We start from the raw sequence: 18464 nt of genomic DNA, 5'->3' as shown, positions 1-18464 counted from the left end.
AGCGGCTGCACCGGGCGGGGGGTTTCGTCCCCGCCGCTGCCCGCCGTGTCCCGGCTCGGCCCCTGCCCCTGCCCTTGCCCCTCTCTGGGGTCGGCGGCAGTACCAAACTTCCTCCCTTTGTCTGGGCGGCCGCGGCTTGTCTGCACCCAGCCTGTCATTAAGTCCCGGCAAGCTGTCATCTAGTTTGGGCGGACTGTGATTTCCCCCGCGCCCCCGAGGAGGAGGGAGGGTGGGGAAGAGTTAATGCTTGCTTTGACCTTTTGGATGACTTCAGATACTTAGATCATCCCCCCGCTGACTGACACACGCATCCACTCACCCGATCCCCTCGTCTTCCTTCCCCCGCGTGGTGCTCCGACGGGGACACCGCAAAGGACAGATGTCTGCATTTACTTTTTCATCTGCCCTTCCTGCCTTAACACCGCCGAGAGAGTGAGAGGAGGTTGGCAAATGGCTCACTCGCTGCAGAGAGCCAGGGCTGGAAGGCGGCCTGGGTCCCAGGAAAGCGAGAGGAGTGGGACCCCAGAGGAGCCCGACCCCGCTGGCCGCCCTGCTGCCAAGGTGTGTGACCCAGCATCACTCGGTGCCTCGTCCTGCCCCGAGTCACAGACAAACGTGTGGGAGACGAGAGTCCTTATTATGTCCTCTTGCCTCTCCAGGTCCCAAGAGGGTGCCAGGAGCAGGTGCTCCTTAGCTGTGGGACTCCAAGGGGGATGCAGCTCTCCAGTCTGGTACTAGCTTGCAAACAGCATCTTGTCCAACCTTTGCTGTCTGCGAGGAACGGGCTGCGTGTCACTGGTACTTAGCAGCAGCAGCAGCGGGACTGTTGTGGTGGGATGCCTGGAGGATGGCAGACCAGCACCCGCTCGGTAGCTTCCAGAGGCTGCTTCGAGTCTCACACTTCTGTAAAGAACAGGTTACCTACTGCAACAAACACTTTGAAAATTAATATTCCCATGTAAATTATGACATTAACATAACCCTGAGGTTATGTTTATGAAATATTTAATGCATCAAAGTCTTGCAGGTGTTCTTTCTTCTTTTTCTATTTTTCTGGAAATGGTGATAGCAGTGACCAAAAGTTCATTTCTCAACCTCCTGGTATTTCTTTTTCTACATTTCAGTATTTTATCATCACCAAAAATTCTTGACTGGAGTCAGTAAGTTCCAAAATTAAGAGTTATGTATCAGGAAGGTCACATGACATTTTTTGGGCATCGGTCCAGGATTATTCAACATTTTAAAATTTAAACATTTTCTCAGTTACTTTAGTTATAAAGTTAAGACTGTTGAAAACATCTTAAAGGGAGGGAGAGAGAAGGCGGTGGCATATCTCGATCAAAAAAAGAACCTGTAATTTTTCTCCCACTTTTTCTTGGATGGCTTTTACTTTTCATTTGAGCCTAATAGATAACTGTTCAGCACTGACAACATTTTGTTGACTTCTCTGGGATCTGATCAAACCCTGGATTCACATATAAGTCTGGGTCCAAACTCCCAGATACCTCTGGGAGAGGTGCTAAAGATGAGATCTGGGATAAGGAATGTACTTTGGATAACAACCTCAGAAACTCTCATTAAAAAAGTTTTAGTTTGTCAATGAGAAGGCATATGGTGCACAAGAGGCCAATGTAATGTTCTCCCATGCTACAGCATAATTCCAACTGTCCAGCCATATTGTCTAGGAAAAACAGGAATGCTTAGAAGGGCTAGTGGTAATTAAATGGTGCGTCTCACTGCTTATCTCTTGTGTTGTCTTTGATTTCCCAAATGACAGGAAAAGTTGGTTAAGCTTGCACAATGCCCTGTCTCACTGAGCAAGGATCTAGGCTTTCCAGGAAGGTACAAATTAGCCTGTGCAGATTACCCCACAGATTATGAAATCTTTCCTATTTACATTTCAGAACTGTAATAACTCAGCAGTGCAATAATGGAAAGACAGGTCAGTCATTCCTCATGCAACAAGAGGAACCCTCTTGTAGTCTGGGAGTCTTGAAGTGTAAGGATAAATCACTTAAACGAATCGTCTTCTTTTTGCTCCTGGTTTTGCCCTTTTAGCCTCTCTCTACTGTTAGAGCACTGCCTTTAAACAAGAGAGCCTGTTAGCATGTCCCGAGTTGTGGATGACACTAAATCCTTGTCAAACAGTCTGACCTGGAAATCTCAAAGCTGACCTTTCCCAACTGAGAGATAAAGCACCACAAATCCCCAATTAACTTTTAAGACACAACGCAAGTTTTGTACACTTTGGACCAAATTCCATCCTGATGTAAAAAGATGCTGTCCTCCTGAGTCTCTGGGAGCTGCAAACGGCTTTCATTAAGGTTGTGTTTCATCCCCTGGGTTTGTCCGTGAAACCATTCATGATCCTTCCAGTAACAGCCTCAGTAGCTGGGGATTCCTGATTATATAGTATTTTAGCCACATAAGGAATATTGCTCTAAGCATTATAAGCACTCATATGAAGGAATAGCTTGAGAGACATGGACATGCTGGGAAAGCTGCTGATCATTTTATCCACATGTCCTTCAAACTGTCTTATATAAGGGCCCTGTTTTATATCACCTCTTCTTCAGTTCTCTGTCACATTACTAGGGGTAGAAAGCCATGAACCCAAGGTGTCAACAAATCAGTCCTATGTCTGTCTACTGCCTCCTGGTAGTAGTCAAGGCCTAGCAGAGATGTCCTACCCAACACCACCTGTCTTTCACCATTAATTTAATTCTTCCTTCTTGGAAATCAAAAAATCTGTTCAGCTTTTATTGTTCTGGCATTAGGAGTGTCTGACATTTCTATGTAATTGCACAGGGGTGATAGCAATTACTATGGGAGATAGTAGTGTTTTCTGTAAAATTTTAGGAAGAGCCAGTCAAATCCAAGAAAATTGCCTGCTCAACGTGTTCTAAAGTAATATCAAGCAAACAACATTTGATAGACTCGTGATCAACACAGGCCTATAGCTGGGAACTGGACCCAGGTTTGGGTGAGTATCTATCCAAGAATCTACCTGTAGCAACACGGACAGCTTTGTCCCTCCTGAGAATTGAAAGCCTCTGTTAACTTTATGGGACATTTTTAATATGCGTATCAGCAAGATCAAGCTTGCCTGCAACAGGAGGCTGTTCAAATCTTTATCCCCCAGAAATCTATTGGTAACACTTTGCTGCCTCTCAAAACCACCATGTTTTATTGGTCTTGTCAGCAGTTTTAACAATACAAACATTATGATTATAATGTCAAGTCTATTAATTTTAAAGCTTTCCTATGGTGATGCATTAAAACCACTGAAGACATTTATTTCCAAAGTGGTCATTATTAAATAAAATGGTCATTATAAATAATTTTGCAAAGAACTCTTACAGATGAATATTTTTGGTTAGTGTTCTGGAAAGGACTAGCTATACTGGCATTTGGAATAAGTTTTAACAGCCTTTGACCTCGACCCTAGGACAGCAGCATAGTCAACATTGTCCCTTATTTGGACTATGTGTCTTTATGTGTCTTGAATGTTATGAAAACCCATTCACATGGAGACCTCCTGCCAGTTGTTTTGACTGACTCGAACTTGCTTGTTGATACTGAAATAGGTTTGTGGTTGATAAATAAGCCAGCATCACCATTATTGGTGTATCCTTCCTGCCAGTCTTACCAGATGCATCGGGAACTGAGCACTTCTGGAGTCTGAGTTAACTTCTTCATCCTTCTCATATTGCATGTGGCAAAGGCAGTAGCGGGAAGCTTGCTGTGGGCTTCACGTTCTCTCATTTCCACGCCTGGCATTTCCTCCACACACAGCTGGCATTTCAAAGTCCAGTCCAAAGTTTTTGCAGGCCCTAAATTATTCATTGAAAGTTCAAGTAACGTCTACCTCAGAAAAACAATTTAAAAGTGTGTTCACATTGAAGACATGTTGCTGCAGTTCCTCAGTGTGCAGATTCCTGGATGGTGTTAGTCAGGTTGTACCTTTGTGCCCTTCACAAGCCACCACTGCATAGGACCCACCACCCGTAGTTGTTGTAATTGGCCAGGTTTAGAATAAAAATATCTTCAGTTAGAATAAAATCATGAATTTAAAGCAGTCACGTTTGGTAAGAAATGTAAGTCTTTTTGGTGTGAAGCACTGTAGCTTTAAGGCAAAATGTTTTACTTGCTTCTTTATGGTCAATGACATCTTCTTCAACTGCAGCCATGTGGGAGCGAGGGAGACGCCTTTGGCTTGGGGTTTAATTTTTTATAAGTGGCATGTGTAAGTAATGTATCAAGTATATAACAGTTCCAGCAGGCTGAAAATTTTACATTTGACATCAGCTTCATTTTTCTGTAAGAGCTAGAGAGACAGCCATAAAGGGTATAATGTTAAAGCTAGATTGGGCACCATTTAAATAGCTGTATTGTTTTAGTGTAACAACACAAGAATATTGTGAATCTGTGGGTACTGTATCAAATTAAAATAGGAAACTGTCCGAGGCCTGGCTAGAAATCAAATTGTTAGGGTATCCACTTATGGAGGAGGAAAAGAGATTTCTGCAAGATAGATCATATATAAAAATATATCCCATAATAGAAGTATACCTCGTGCCTGCATAGCATGATCTAGAGGAGGGGTGAGTTTACTGATCAAAAGAAGCTATGACATTGTTCAATCAGGAGGAAAAGGAGGCGCAAACAACAAATTCTATTTCCTAGGTATTGACATAGAGAATAGACTGGAATGGGGTCCTCACCTTCCTACAACGGATGCAAGAAATGAACTCACATAAACCATAAGTGAATAATTGTGACCATTGAACCTACTATGAATTTTGTTTGAAAACACATGTTGGGTGGAGGCAGTGCTCTGCAGGAAGTATCAGATGTTAGTATAGTAAGTATAAGACCCTCATCCTTTTTTTTTTTTTTTTTTTTTTTTTCTGAACAGCAGCAAGATAATCAGAGGAAGGGTAAGATGTTAAACTTTCCTTATAAAAAAATGACACTTGTTATAAAAATACACTTTAAGAGTGCAAGATATGCACATGATGTATTCTACAGCTGTTCTTTCAGAAGACTAGAAGGCCTGAAAAACTCTGGAGTCTAGTTTGTATGAGGAGCAGCAGACATTTAATTAATCTCAGTCCTAGAATTTTACAGCCAATATGTGGTCTCTGAACATCTTTGCTCTAGTTAGCAGAACATCTGTAGTAGAAAAACAGAACTTGACTAAATCTGAGTACTCCAAACCTTACTGCTTTTTATCATTATTTCTTTAAATATTTTTCCAAAGATTTGTATGTTCAGCTTCTCTCTGTCCTCCCGGCTCCATTCGTGAATCTACCCTTGCAGCCAGCTATGTGCCTTAAAATTTTCAATGAGTCACATCTAAACAAAAACTAATTCAATACTGATTTAACAGGCAAATAGCCTCCCTGCATTTCTAGCCAAATCTTGTGTGTTTTTTTGCACATAGGCTGGATATATGTTCTTGCATATATTCTGAAATAGCTGGATCTGAAATACTGGGGCAATTATAATAAAAGAAATACCTCAAATGTTCTTTTTTTTTTTTTTTTTCTTCAGTCAAGTTCTTAGTTGATGCAAATTGGGATAGTTCCATGTGGGCAAACTGTTAGAGGCATAGCTTTATGAATTTACACATCTATAAATGATATTCCAGTACTGTAGGTGGAATATCTTTTTCCATGTCATCTGAGGCATACACCAGAAAATGTACTTCCCTAGACTTCAAAGTTAAAACTGTAAGAGTGATTAAAGAGAAATTTAAAAGAAACATTCACTTGCCAGATCTCACCTGGCATTAATACACACGCTGCACCACTTAAGATATCAAGTTCTGGTTGCTGTGTGCACAGATTTTTCCATCTGAATCCTGGTTGCCCTGAAACTCGGGGAGAGAGAACTTTGCAGGTCCTCTGAGGCAGGGGCCGGGGGGAGCACTCTCAGGTGGCACCACTGCCTGGCACAAAGCTTCATCTGACTTGCCCTCGCTCGAAATAGAATCTTTGCCCTGAAAGGGAAACGTGGAGGCCCTGCAAGCTGCTCTCCCTACAGATATTTCTGTAGCATTAATCCACAAGTAAGATCATTTTGTGAGCACTTCTTTGTCTTGTATGTTGTCTAAGAAAGCATGTAGGTGTGCACAGGGTGCATCAAGGATGGGATCATGAATGTGCTTTTGGAGTGACTCTTCCTACCATCTCCACTTAACTGTGCTTTGGTTTACACCAGTTGGGGGTCATGTAGCACACAAACAGGATTCCTTTGGAATGAAACTAAACCAGAAGATACTTTCCTGTGGGCATACAAGGCACAGGACTAGACTACAGCTGGACAAAATTCCACTGAAAGGCATACTGTGTGGATGTCACGTCCTTGGCACCAACTGTTCTGCTGTCCAGATCTCCTCTGATCCAGCTGCACTGCTTCCTAGAGAGGACAGTCCTGCTACTACCATTGAGGAACATCAGAAGGACACAAACGGGCTGCAGCGTCAGTTGAAGGCGACACGATACTCCATTTCAGATGCAAATGTTTTTGACACTTTTGCAGACTAGGATGCTGTATGAGGAACTGATGAGTGCATATGTAAGACAGGGAGGTAGTTTTCCAAATATATTTCACTGTCTTTAACAGTGGAAAGCATACATTTTAATAATTATCACATATCTTGTAATGCACACACTTCTGTCAAAAGGGCCAGGAGGTCCATGTAATGTTTAAATGCTGTGTTAGTCTTATTTTAAGGGCTAAAATGGGTCTCAAATGGTGCCTAAGGCTTATGCTGGCCTTGGGCATAAGGGCACAATTCACCCTGAAAGAAGATACCAAACATAAGTCTCATCACAGCTGCAATATTCATTTCTGGAATGCACCCAGCAGGTCTTATCCAAGCCACTACAGACAGGCAGTTTGAGTTTTTCCAGTTCCTAATGATTACACAGTATCCTGGAGTCAGTTGGACAATTTCCACCAAGAGTGAAACTCTTTGTATTTAATATCCCCCTAAAATAAAAGTGGTATAAGAGAAGGGCCTCAGTCTTTTTCTTCTTTTATTGCTGTTGTTGAAAAGGTTTAGCCCACAGGGATTGGAGCACTGGGCAAAACTACAAAATATGCAGTACATCCTGTTACACCAAAGTAGGCAGATCCTCTCCCATAACAACCAGACTGGTACAATGGAAGACTTTGTCTAGTTTTCCTGACATACGGTACTATAGCGTGCATGGTATTTCATTATGGTTTCCATTTAAGGAAGTTAAATGGTGGAAATCGCTAAGTATCATGACTCCATTTTCACCATTGTTCCGGGAGGGGGTGTGTTTAAAAGGAATGGGTAAATCTCCCTGGAGCTCTATTACATGATACTGCAATGTACCACAGGAAATTATTTCCCTCTTTACTGGACACCCAGAATATCATCAAATATGAGTCTTGAAAATGTTCAGCAACCATGCTGCAAATAAATTTGCAAAGAAATAAACAAAGTGCCTAACAAATATAACATATGGACAGAGTAGAGAATAGCTTGATCTTAAGTTGATCTAACAACTGGTCTTTTCAAAATCCATCTATCATGATCCTCAGCAGGAGAAAAAGCAGAGCAGATCCACTACACAACAATACTACCCCCACTATACATCATGCTCTAAAATGTCATTCCTATCTCTTGTGACCTGGAATAGATTTACAAAACAGTATAGAAAAAAATATGCACCCATGGAAGCAGCCTACCTTTCAACGTGTTAGGAGAACAGGGCAAGAAACCTCTAAATCAACCCGAATTTTTGCTCTCCTGTGTAGTCTGAGTTACAGAGATTTCATCATAGCCTCAAGGCTGTTTCCCAAATTACCTACCCTCTCTCAGAACCCTTCCACTTCTCTGCTCCCTTGTATGTAATATTTTCAGATTTTTTTTCTCCCAAGAGGACATTTTGAAATGTGCATGTCATGGTTCAGATCATAACCACACCAGGCAACCTTCTTTCCTCCCTGATGTTTACTGGGTTTTATATTCTCCAATATGAACTGAAAAATGTGTGTACTCAAGCCCTTGCCAATGAACAGCATGACTTTCCATGGTTCATAAAAACTCACCCATCCCCTGTGTAGGAAAACCATTCTCCTTTGCACAGAGCAGGAGTTCACTACTTCAAAACATGGAAACCATATGGTGACATGTTTTAAAAGAAAACATAACAAAACAATGTCCCACCCATAACCCTTCCCAACAGAAAAACCACCCTTTTCATCCTGGAAAACTGACCAGTACAATCACCTGGTCTACCACAAGGTTCCGGCTGCTGTTGTGTGAGGAAGGATGAGCATTGACACCATGTTTGTGTTTGGCAGCTGTAAGTCAGCCTGTTGTCAGCCTTACCATCTTCTTTGGTCACTGACTTATTCTCAAGGCAGGGGAAAGGCAGAGGACATTAAGGGATAGTTTGTGCTTGAGCCTCTTCCACTGCTGCAGCTGGGAAGCTCTCAAACCTGAACTTCCAGGCCTATGTGCAGAAGCGTGCACATAAAGTTTGAAGTCAGTGTACGGGTGGGCTCAAGAAGGGCCATGTGTTCACAGCCAAAATACTCAGCTTGACCCACTTGACTCATTAAAGCCAAGGTTTCAATATTGCCAGGGAAGAAATGACAGCTTTTGGTAAGGTGTTCCGATGCTTGTTAACGTTAACTGTTGCTCCAACTTCTAATCTGAACTCATTTAGCTGCAGTGCCCAGCTGTCATACCTTGTTAAACTTTTGCCTGCTGGTCTGAAGAAACTGCTACTTCTTTCAGTTAGTGAAGTTATAGATAATAGCTGTGTCAAGCTAACATTTTATTTGGGAAGCTAAGACACACTAAGGACCTTGTAACTGTTCAAAGATCTATTTTTCAATATTTCAGTTCATTCTCAGTCCTTGTCTTAGCCTCCTTCAGTTTATCAAAATTGTCTCTAAGCTGTGGCTATTGCAGCTGGACAAAGCAATGCTGCTCATGCTAGTGTAAAACATGCAGACAGCTTGACTTGACATAACTCTGTTGGGCAGACCACCAAACCAGAACTCACATTAGCTGATTAACAGCAGCAGCTTGTCCCTTTCTTTTGCAGAGTCCCTGCTTCTCTGGAGTGAATGTTCATCTTCTAAGGTCATGGCTTACAGTCCTTGTTTCTAGATATACTGCTCTGCTCAATACTTAGTCTTCAGGATCCTAAGTTCTTCATGTCAGTGTCCAGCACTTTTTAAAGCTTAGACTGCCTCCCAAACTTCATGATTTTATGTCTATTTCCAGGTTACTGATAAAAATATTAAATTGTGTTGTGCCAATAATGGTGTTCTTCAGTATGCAGCAGAAAAGTCTTGCTTGATAATAAGTGCTTCTTTACAATCACATGTTGAGGTCTATCAGTCAATGTTTGCGGCGTATTTTCTATGCCTAGGCAAATCCATATGAACCACACTGAGCGACTATAATAAGGCTGAATAATAGTTCTCTGTTGTATAGTCACTTCCTTCTTCTTATCCTCTGCCCAGAGCGTTTGTCATTCAGGTTCAGGGCTGACATCTAGAACATCGCTTTTGGGGTCACACAGAGCAAAGTCAGGCTTCCTGAGTACTACTGACAAAGACGTGACCTCACTACAGCTCGTTTTGTCTGCTCATATGCATTTCTACTTACAGGGCTCAGATAGCACCTCCCTCCTGTACTTCACAGACATAAAAAACCTCTGTCCTTTCCCACTTGCACCTTCTGAGGAACCCTCCTTGGTAAATTCTTGTTGCAGTTTTTTGTGGGTTTTTTTGTCTCACTTACAGCATCTGTATACACTTTTGTATAATCTTTAACTCATCACTTCACTCATTGGTCCAGTTAGACCAATTTCTAGTGAAGATCAATGCAGCAGTCTCACTTATTGTTGGGTTTTAAGTATTAAGGAGAAAACATCTAGTGGGTGAGGAAAATCTTCATATCCTTGACAAAAAGCCTTAATGCATATCATCATGCATAAGTTGTATTTTTCACTGGAAGTAAAGCCCAAGTGAGGCCCTGTATTCTGTTGTGTTTGTTTTTGTTTTATTTTTAATCTGCATGTCCATTTATATTGATAAGGAGTATTCTCCAATTATAATTAGCCACGGAATTATGATGCAGCAGTCTTGCTCCCAGTTTGCACATGTGGAAATTAATAACTGCACAAAATGCAAGGCAGTGGCATATCAGACTGTCCTCTGCAGTGTAACAGTTGTGGATTCTTCTCTCTCATTTGGCTGAACCTGTTTTAACAAGCACCTGGAATGGTTCAGCTTGGATGTTCCTGCTGTTCCTGCTCTGTAAACCCAGAGTGACTCCTTTACATATTTCTCTTGAAGCAGTGACTTGCATGGGGCAGAGGCAAAATTCCAAAACAAAGCAAGCAGACACTGTGGGTCTGTGAAAGCCACATGAAGTTGAAGCTCTGATGGCTTTCATTACGTTGTGGTGTGAGTACCATGCATTCACACGGGCTGATAAATTTTAGTAAGCTCTGCCATTATTTTGAGTTTCAGCCTCTTTCTACAGATTTGAAGGCACTCCGTGTGCATGCATATTTGCCCAAAGAAGGTGGGGATTTTATTTTATTTTTTAATGTTGGAAAGCAAAACACACTCATTCTCCAGCCTCTTTTCTGGGCTACCAGGGAAACACTAGGAGAGTTATTGGTCAATAGCTCTTATAGTAAAAGTTAGTAATGTTTCCCAGTAGTAAATGTGGGAAAGACATGACTTCCTTTCAAGTTCTGAATTAGATTCTCTTTTTCCTTCAACCCATTCCTCAGGTCTGGGGAATTCCAAAAAGAAGGGGTTTCATACTGAAACCAAACCCATCTATATTGTTAATGGAACTGTCAGACTGCTGTTTTTACAATGTGTGATTCAGAGAACTCAGCCACCCACACGCTAACTGTAACCACAAGAGGCAACACTTCAGAGCATCCTATCTGCAAATCCATCTATACGGACATTTCAGACAGACCTGAGGCTCCTTTGCTTATGCTTCGAACTCCCTGGATGTGAGCCAGCTCTAATTTAGAAGTCCTGCAGACATGTTAGCTCAGTTCTGTGTTTGAGCTAATATCAAAGCCCTTGCAATCATCTGGGTTGAGATGATGCCTTGTAGGTAAACCTCAGTCCTCAGGTGATTCAGAGTTGTATTGCCTCCATGGATGTCAGAGGAATTTTGCCTCAGAAGCAAAACATGTAAGGGAGTACGTGTTTTTCTGCTTTCTGTTATACATGTGGCATAACCATTGCTCTTGCCCAGCAGATTTTTCTACAGAACCGATGCTTAGTCTACAGCCAGTTTCAGGGAGCCTCCTTGCACCCAGCAATCTCCCTGTTGAACATGAAGCAGCTCATTAACAACCCCCACCCTTGGCCCGTCTTTCACTCCCTTCCTTTGTACCCACTCAAGCCTGGCCAAAATCCAGTCCTCAGTCAAAGCCTCTAGGACTCCTTTCGTAGTGCACATACTTTACAGATAAAAGAGGTAAGACTTGCAGCAGAAGGAAAACAACCAGAAACCCCCTGCCTGCAGTCACGTGTCGCACCCAGAAGCAATATCAAGGGCTCTTGGCTCTCAGACTCAGCAGACAAGAAGTTTGCACCTGAATCATTTGGAAGCAAAATCGTTTCAGGAAAAAGGCATCCGGTCAAAATATATAGCATCAATTCCTTTGTTTAGTTTAGCAGAATCCCATGGTTTTGCATTTTCATCCCTCAATCCTCCCTACCAGAGAAGCAAATCTCCGGTAATTTGAACACATGTATGCTCTTCACTAACTCCCCATACTGGTAACTTATTCCATATTCTCAGTACTATTTGCATTAAACAGTTCTGCCACGTTTCCTCCTTGCTCCAAATTGCAGAGAAACAGATGGGTAAACAAAGCAAAGAGCAGCTATGTCTCACTGCACTTGATTTTTTGTTTGAAATCTATGCAAACTTTGGGACTAATTAGGTCATTTTAAAATAAGGGAAATTCCTGTAAAATCTTTTCTTACGTCTTCAAACAAAATGAAATGTGGAAACATTCTGGATTACAGCATGTAAACTGATGTGGAGATAAGATAGGCTTTGTTTTGTTTGAGAGTCAGAAAGGTACCTTAGGTAAAGTTCCTTGTTGTCAGCCTACTTACCTTTCTGAAATGTAATTTAAAGTTATAATTTACCAGCTTCTTTCACAATGCTTTTACAGAAGTAGGAGGCAAGTGGTAGTGTGAAATCTTTCTATAGCAGGTTTACTGAATTAAATGAAAATTTTCTTATGCTTAAAAACCAAAGCAGAATAACCATTCTGCTTGTTGTTTGGTTGGTTTTTTTTTTTTGTTTTTTTTTTTTTTTCTGAAAAGTCAAGAGCCATGGATGACTGTGTTTTTTACATTATGCTGATACTGTATGTGCCTTTGAAAAATCCACCCAAAAATGAAAACAGATATAATGAAACCTCTCTTCCGTAAAAGGGTGTACTCTAAAAGATTGTTAAGTAGTGTTTGAATCAGGGTCTGAGACAACTGTTCTTTTACTGACTCAGGAGACAGTGCTTAATGATTGCTAACAGTATCTACTGATTGTGAATGTTCAACCTGCATTTACTTTGCTTTCTGTTTTGCCTCTGACTGCCTCCACTAAAGAAGGCAAGAAAACCATTCTGAAAGGTTGGGAGATCTTGCTTTGTGACCTTTCAGTGTGTTCGTTACATGCTGTCCATTCTGGCTCTGCTACCTCCAGCTGGCAGCTGCTTGCTTTAAAATGTCACTAACAGGTGCAGCCTCTGCATTCCCATTTTTCTCCACTGCAGGCGTATAGTGTCGTCCGCTGGGGTGGCACAGGTAGCGTGGCCTCCTGATTCCCTGGCTCTGTGGGTCAGCTGGTTCTTTTCACCTCTTTCCATTGCCCAAGAGACCGCCTCCAGCAGCATCCCTCAGGGAAGGACATGTTTGACTTGTTGCTCCACCTGGAAGCCCTTCACAGCCACAAAGCTGTGGAGGGAGCAGGGATAAGATGGGACCTATTTGTTGTTGAAAAGCAGAAGAGCAATTGCTGAAAAATAACTTCACAAAATAAAGAATTTGCCTTCAGCTTTAATGGCTACGGGTTATTTGTTTGTTTGAAGGGCTGGGACCTTTTCTTGTTGTTGACAACAATAAAAGTCCCTCAATTAAAATAAATACAGATTTGGTACCTGGAAAGGCTAATTTCTGCTTCCATAGATTTAAGAGACTGCAACTTTTGATCAGAGGTTTTCTGGAAACCAGACAACTTTCCAAGAAGAAGGCCCATAGCAAAGTGGTCTTGAAATACCCAGTACCTATTGTATATACATAAAAATCTGTAGACATTCTATTGTTAGTACTGTGCTTGGTAAATAAGCATTTTCAAAAGCTACTTTTTTTATATCCTGCCACTGCTATGCTTTTTTTTTTATTGTGAATTTCTCTATGCCTTCTCTGGCCACCGAGTAGTCGCAGCAGGAAATCTATGCAGATTCAGTAGACAAACATGACACCAGGCTCATAACAGGTGAAAATCTTCATAAGTACACTGGTCAAGGAACCTGGATGACATCTATTTCTCCAAGGTCCTTTTTATCAGAGGATGTGAGACTCTCACAGTCATTTTCTGCATGGCACCACAGCACTGGGAAGTTTATATTACTCTTTCCAAGTCAAATGTCTGAGAAAAGCTGATATTGTAACATCAGGTGTTGTGGCTGGAATCATACAGAGAGCCTGGGCTGGAGGAACAAACCCTGAGAGCCCAGGTGGGCCCAGTAACGAAGCTGTTTTCATTTCAACAGGGACAGACAGTCACCTCTGAGTAGCCAAGGACGGATGTATCAGACCGACCTGGGAACACAGTGACCCCCTTTTATAATAAATTGTTTCCTCTGAGACCTGCTAAAGGCCTGTAAAACAGGAGAGGACTGGGCTGCAGTCCCGGACATGACAGGTGTGAGATCCGGGAGTGCTATTCTCAAGGTTGGGGCTGGCAAGGAGCTGCCGTGGCCCCTCTACCTCCTCTGACCACCCTGCTCGATGCACAGGCCCTGCCACACGCCGGGTGCAGATGCAGGGCAGCCGCTGCTTAGCAGGAAAGTGGGCAGTGGTGGTGCCTCTAAGGATCTGCTGCCCCCCTCGTTAACCACCGATCAGAATCCCCTCAGTGACTTCATCCTGCTCAGGGCCTTGTCCTTCTCTTTTTTTTTTTTTTTTATGGTGTTTGGAGGCAGGTTTTCAGCCTTTTGGCTTGCAGATTCAGAGGTGGTGAAAGCTTACACAGAGGAAGTGAAGAGGAGGGCTGTTGTCATGTCAGCTGAGCATCCTGGCTGAACCATGGTACGCTGAGGAGCCTCAGAACAGAAAAATGAGAAATCTTTCAGAACTCAGATTTTCTTTTCTTTTGCTTTAGTTTTGGGACTTATTCTGGATGTGTTGAATATGCCTAGACCCTTATCATAACTCCATAGCATCCAAACTTGCAATGATCTGGAGTTGTAGCACTTACAAATTAACTTTATCAGAGCTTTTGGGAAATGGCAGCAAAATCTTCTCCGAAGTTCTCACACTCACATTCCAGGTAAGTGCCTGAGGCCTTTCTGGAAAGCCTAAATGCCATTGATAGTCACTGAAAAATGGCTTCGGAGTTTTCTAAAACCTCAAATAATTTAGGAATATGTTTAGTAATCCCTTGGAATGATATGCCTTGGAAAATCCTAGCAATGTGGATTTATCATTCCAAAGCAGAGATGATTGTGGAAAATCTGTGAAAAGGAGAGGTATTTTAGTTATTGTGGAAGACCTCAGCTAGCATATTTTATCTTCTTCTCCTGCATCTCTACCTCAATTTGTTCTCAAATCCTGGAACAAAAGAACTCTTTGGTATTCAACCCGTTCAAGAACAGTTTTCTTACATATAAAATTACATGTCTGAAGGCATGTGCCTCTTGAATCTATTAATGTCATTGCGATGGTACTGAAAAGGTTCTATTTCACACATTTGATATTAGGACAATGCTGACAGATCTACATCTTTGCCTAATAGAAGAACCTGAAAAAGTAAGATTTCACTAACCATTAATTTAACATGACACAATTTTATTTTTATCATTCTGTTTGCCTAAACAAAAGCAAACTTGCCTTGGATAATTTTTCCTTTACTGATGTTAGCTGTACAAATATTTACTGACTCACCTAGGCCAGGGTTTCAACTAAACCAGCTTTTATCCAGCTAAATAAGGTAATTTAAATAGTCATATACTATTAAAAAGAAGAATTTTCACATACTTCAAAACATAAGTTTTACTTCTGATGAAAGGGAGGGTAATTTGCTTCATTCAGTCTTGAACTATGCTTTATTTTATAATGCAGTAAATAAATTAATTTTGCTACCTATCAACTCAAACCCAATTAAAATTACGTTTGTATATGATCAACCTGTTCAAAACGTCATTCTTCTGTTTTTTTTCACAGAAAAAGAATTAGTAAAATGTCTCTAAACAGTGTTCTATCTAGGCTGACATTGCAAAATGAGCATTGTGGATTTTTTTTTCCATTCGTTTGTTTGTTTTGACAGAGGTGTGGACTTGTATCCAGGTTCCCAAATAATGCAAAAATACAATGTCACCAGCGAAAAGGTACAAAGCATACAACGGTCTTTGTTTTAACAACAAGCAACCAGGGAAACTGGAGGAGATCCATCCTCAGGAGGAAGGGGTAAGGGAGGCACCCATTGTGCAGGCTGCCTGAGAGGCCATGAGCATAATGTAAGCTCTATTTGTAAGGATTTTTTTTTCTCCCATTCCCTCATGTTAGCTAAATAATAATAATAATAATAATAATAATAATAATAATAATAATAATAATAATAATAATAAAAAAAGTATAATGTCATTAGTCACAGCTTTGTTAAAAGGAAGCCAGCACTAAATCTTTCTTCCTCCTAGGCCTTGCTTTATATTTTGGTGATGTGAAAAATGGGATCTGAATGCAAATGGGCCCATTGTTTATTTTGACCTTCCTTTCTATTTTTCTCTAAATTTTTACTTTAAATGTAGCACTGATTGTCTGTTTCTAAGGCCATGGTTAATGAGCAGCCCATGTCCTTTGCAAAACCAGGAATGCTTCCTTAACATTTTCCAAGTCTACACCAGATACAATATTCCCTGAACTGCAGAGGAGTCATCCAACTGACCTCAGTGGTTTTGAGCTCAGACCGAAGGTGTGTGGTGGAATGTGCAGAAGAGAGGATCTGGATCAAATTCCTCCTTAGTGTCTATTTTATAGAGGAAGGAACTGGTTAGTGTGCCTTCCCACCTCAGGTCTCAGTGCTCAACCATTTCATCAGCCAAGAAAAGGAGGAGAGTTATGAAGAGTCTCTAACTCTGTTTTCAAAAGAAATGCCTTTCTGATGCCTCTGCACTAGAAGCATCTGTTCTTATTTATTAAGTTTTCCATATACAAGAGGATATCACACATTTTCATTCTGGAGAGCTTATTCCTGATGAAAAACAACAAAAAAACCCAACATGTGAGAAGGAAAAAAACCCCAAACCCTCACACCATGGACATGTCTCCAAAGAAAGTGAAACCGGGTGCCTTGCTTGTTGGTAAGGTATTGTCACCCAGGCTGGCCCTGGTTCAGCAAAGCACTCAAGTGCATCCATAAGCCCTGTTCACTCCAGTGGGCCGTTAAGCCTGGACTTAGATTGGACTTTCTGTAACAGCTGCCAAACAAACTCATAGTACTGCCTCCCCCACAATGATGTCGGGAGAAACCTGATTAAATCTGATGTAAGAGACTACTAGTGAAAGCCAAGTGCTCTGTACAACAACAAGTTTTATTGATCTCATAAAACTCAGGAACACTTTGGTTAGCCAGCCACCTATTTTTGACTGCCATATACAAACAACCAATCTACCATTCACATATCTAAAGGCATAGAGGACTCTTGCAATAAGTCCCAGCATTTAAAGTACTTCATAAAAGAAACATCAGGAGCCTTCCCACTTGTGCAGCTACATAAACCTTGTCTCTCATTTGGATATGTCTAAGAGCATTTAGGCTGCCAAAGGCTACTTTGGCTGCTGACTGCCTAGTGCTGTTACACTGTTCAGCAAAGGTAACAAGGTTCAAGAGCCTCTACAAGTAGTTACAGAGCTCACTGCAATCCCAGATTGCCAGAACAAACTCTCCTCTCTCTGTCGCCACTGACCGCTCTTACATAGCTCACTAATAGTTGAGCAGAGAATGAACCAGTGCAAGTTTTAAACTTGTGGTCCTTTTTGGGGGGTTATTCAGGCATGTGAGATTTCCAAGTTGGCAGTACGGAAGAAAAACAAGGCCGTAGTAGAAAGTGACCTAATATGGTGAAGAGAAGAGGGATGAAGTAAGGAAGGCCCATTCTGGTATGTCACCCATTTAACCCACTATAATTACCTGTATAGTTATATTTATTAATTCACAGAGTAAGTCACATCTGGTTCACTGCTCTCGTCATGGTTGTGCAGGGGGCTAGCTAGTTCCTTGTACTGACAGGTTTCAACTTCGGCTGAAATCAGATACTAGAGGAAATGAATTGGATTTATGTGTGTGTAGTAGGGTTGCTCAGGCAGGATCTATGTTTATTAAAGCACTGTCTGGCAATTCTCATGGGGTGTCTTTATAACTTGTAAATTTTAATACAAAAGGAGATTCAAAAGACAATCAAGAATACAATGGGGTTTACAGGTTCATGCAGTTATCCATCTCCAATCCTATAATCTATCCTTACATGGTGACTTGCATGATTCTGGCCTAATTCTACAACCCTATTCATATGGAAATACATATGTTCATATGAATAACTGTTTAAAATCAATTCTATTTTATTACATGGCTTATACATTTCAGAATCAGGCCTTCTGAAAAAGAGACAGTATTGTTTGCAGACAAAATGATCAAGACTACAAAGTATTATGCTCAAATGACCGAATGGGAGACTATGTATGAATTTCTCTCATATGGGGAAAACAGTGCAAATATAATATTTTAAGGTGAAAAAAGAATACTTTAAAAAATTGTTCACTTTAATTCAGAGGCATAAAAATAAGCCTTGGAGAGGCGTGAAGTGGTCATCTCATCCATGTCTCTGTTGAGGACTGGCCTGTAATGAGAAAGAACGCAAGAAAAACTTTGTCTTATGTTAATTGTTTAATAACATAAAATACACTTTTACTAATTGGTGATAAGTTCTCACATTCTTAGAAGAAAAAAGACAGCTCTGTTACTATATGGCTGATAAGGGATGTCATCAGCATATGATTTCTTTGAATACTTTGTTTCCAATGTACAAAATGCTTTTCCATTTCTGAACCAAAAATATTTTTTGTTGAGTAGGTATCCTAGTATGGAAAACTTATAGTGGGCAGGCTGTTATGATTTCCTTTGTGTTTAATTG

At 41.1% G+C, this 18464-nt stretch overlaps 1 long non-coding RNA gene across 1 annotated transcript; it reads left to right on the top strand.

The window, feature by feature from the left end:
- Positions 1–6: 6 nt before the first annotated feature.
- On the top strand, positions 7–3341 carry LOC113480124. The gene is made up of 2 exons (XR_003398434.1): positions 7–561; positions 660–3341. It is a non-coding gene; the product is annotated as an uncharacterized LOC113480124 (long non-coding RNA).
- The last annotated feature ends 15123 nt before the right edge of the window (positions 3342–18464 follow it).

This window comes from Athene cunicularia (genome assembly GCF_003259725.1).
Source record: "Athene cunicularia isolate RWA chromosome 1 unlocalized genomic scaffold, athCun1 chr1_part1, whole genome shotgun sequence".
Lineage (NCBI taxonomy): Eukaryota > Metazoa > Chordata > Aves > Strigiformes > Strigidae > Athene > Athene cunicularia.
The sequence above is the reverse complement of the archived record's forward strand: the minus strand, read 5'-3'. Positions and strand labels throughout refer to the sequence as shown.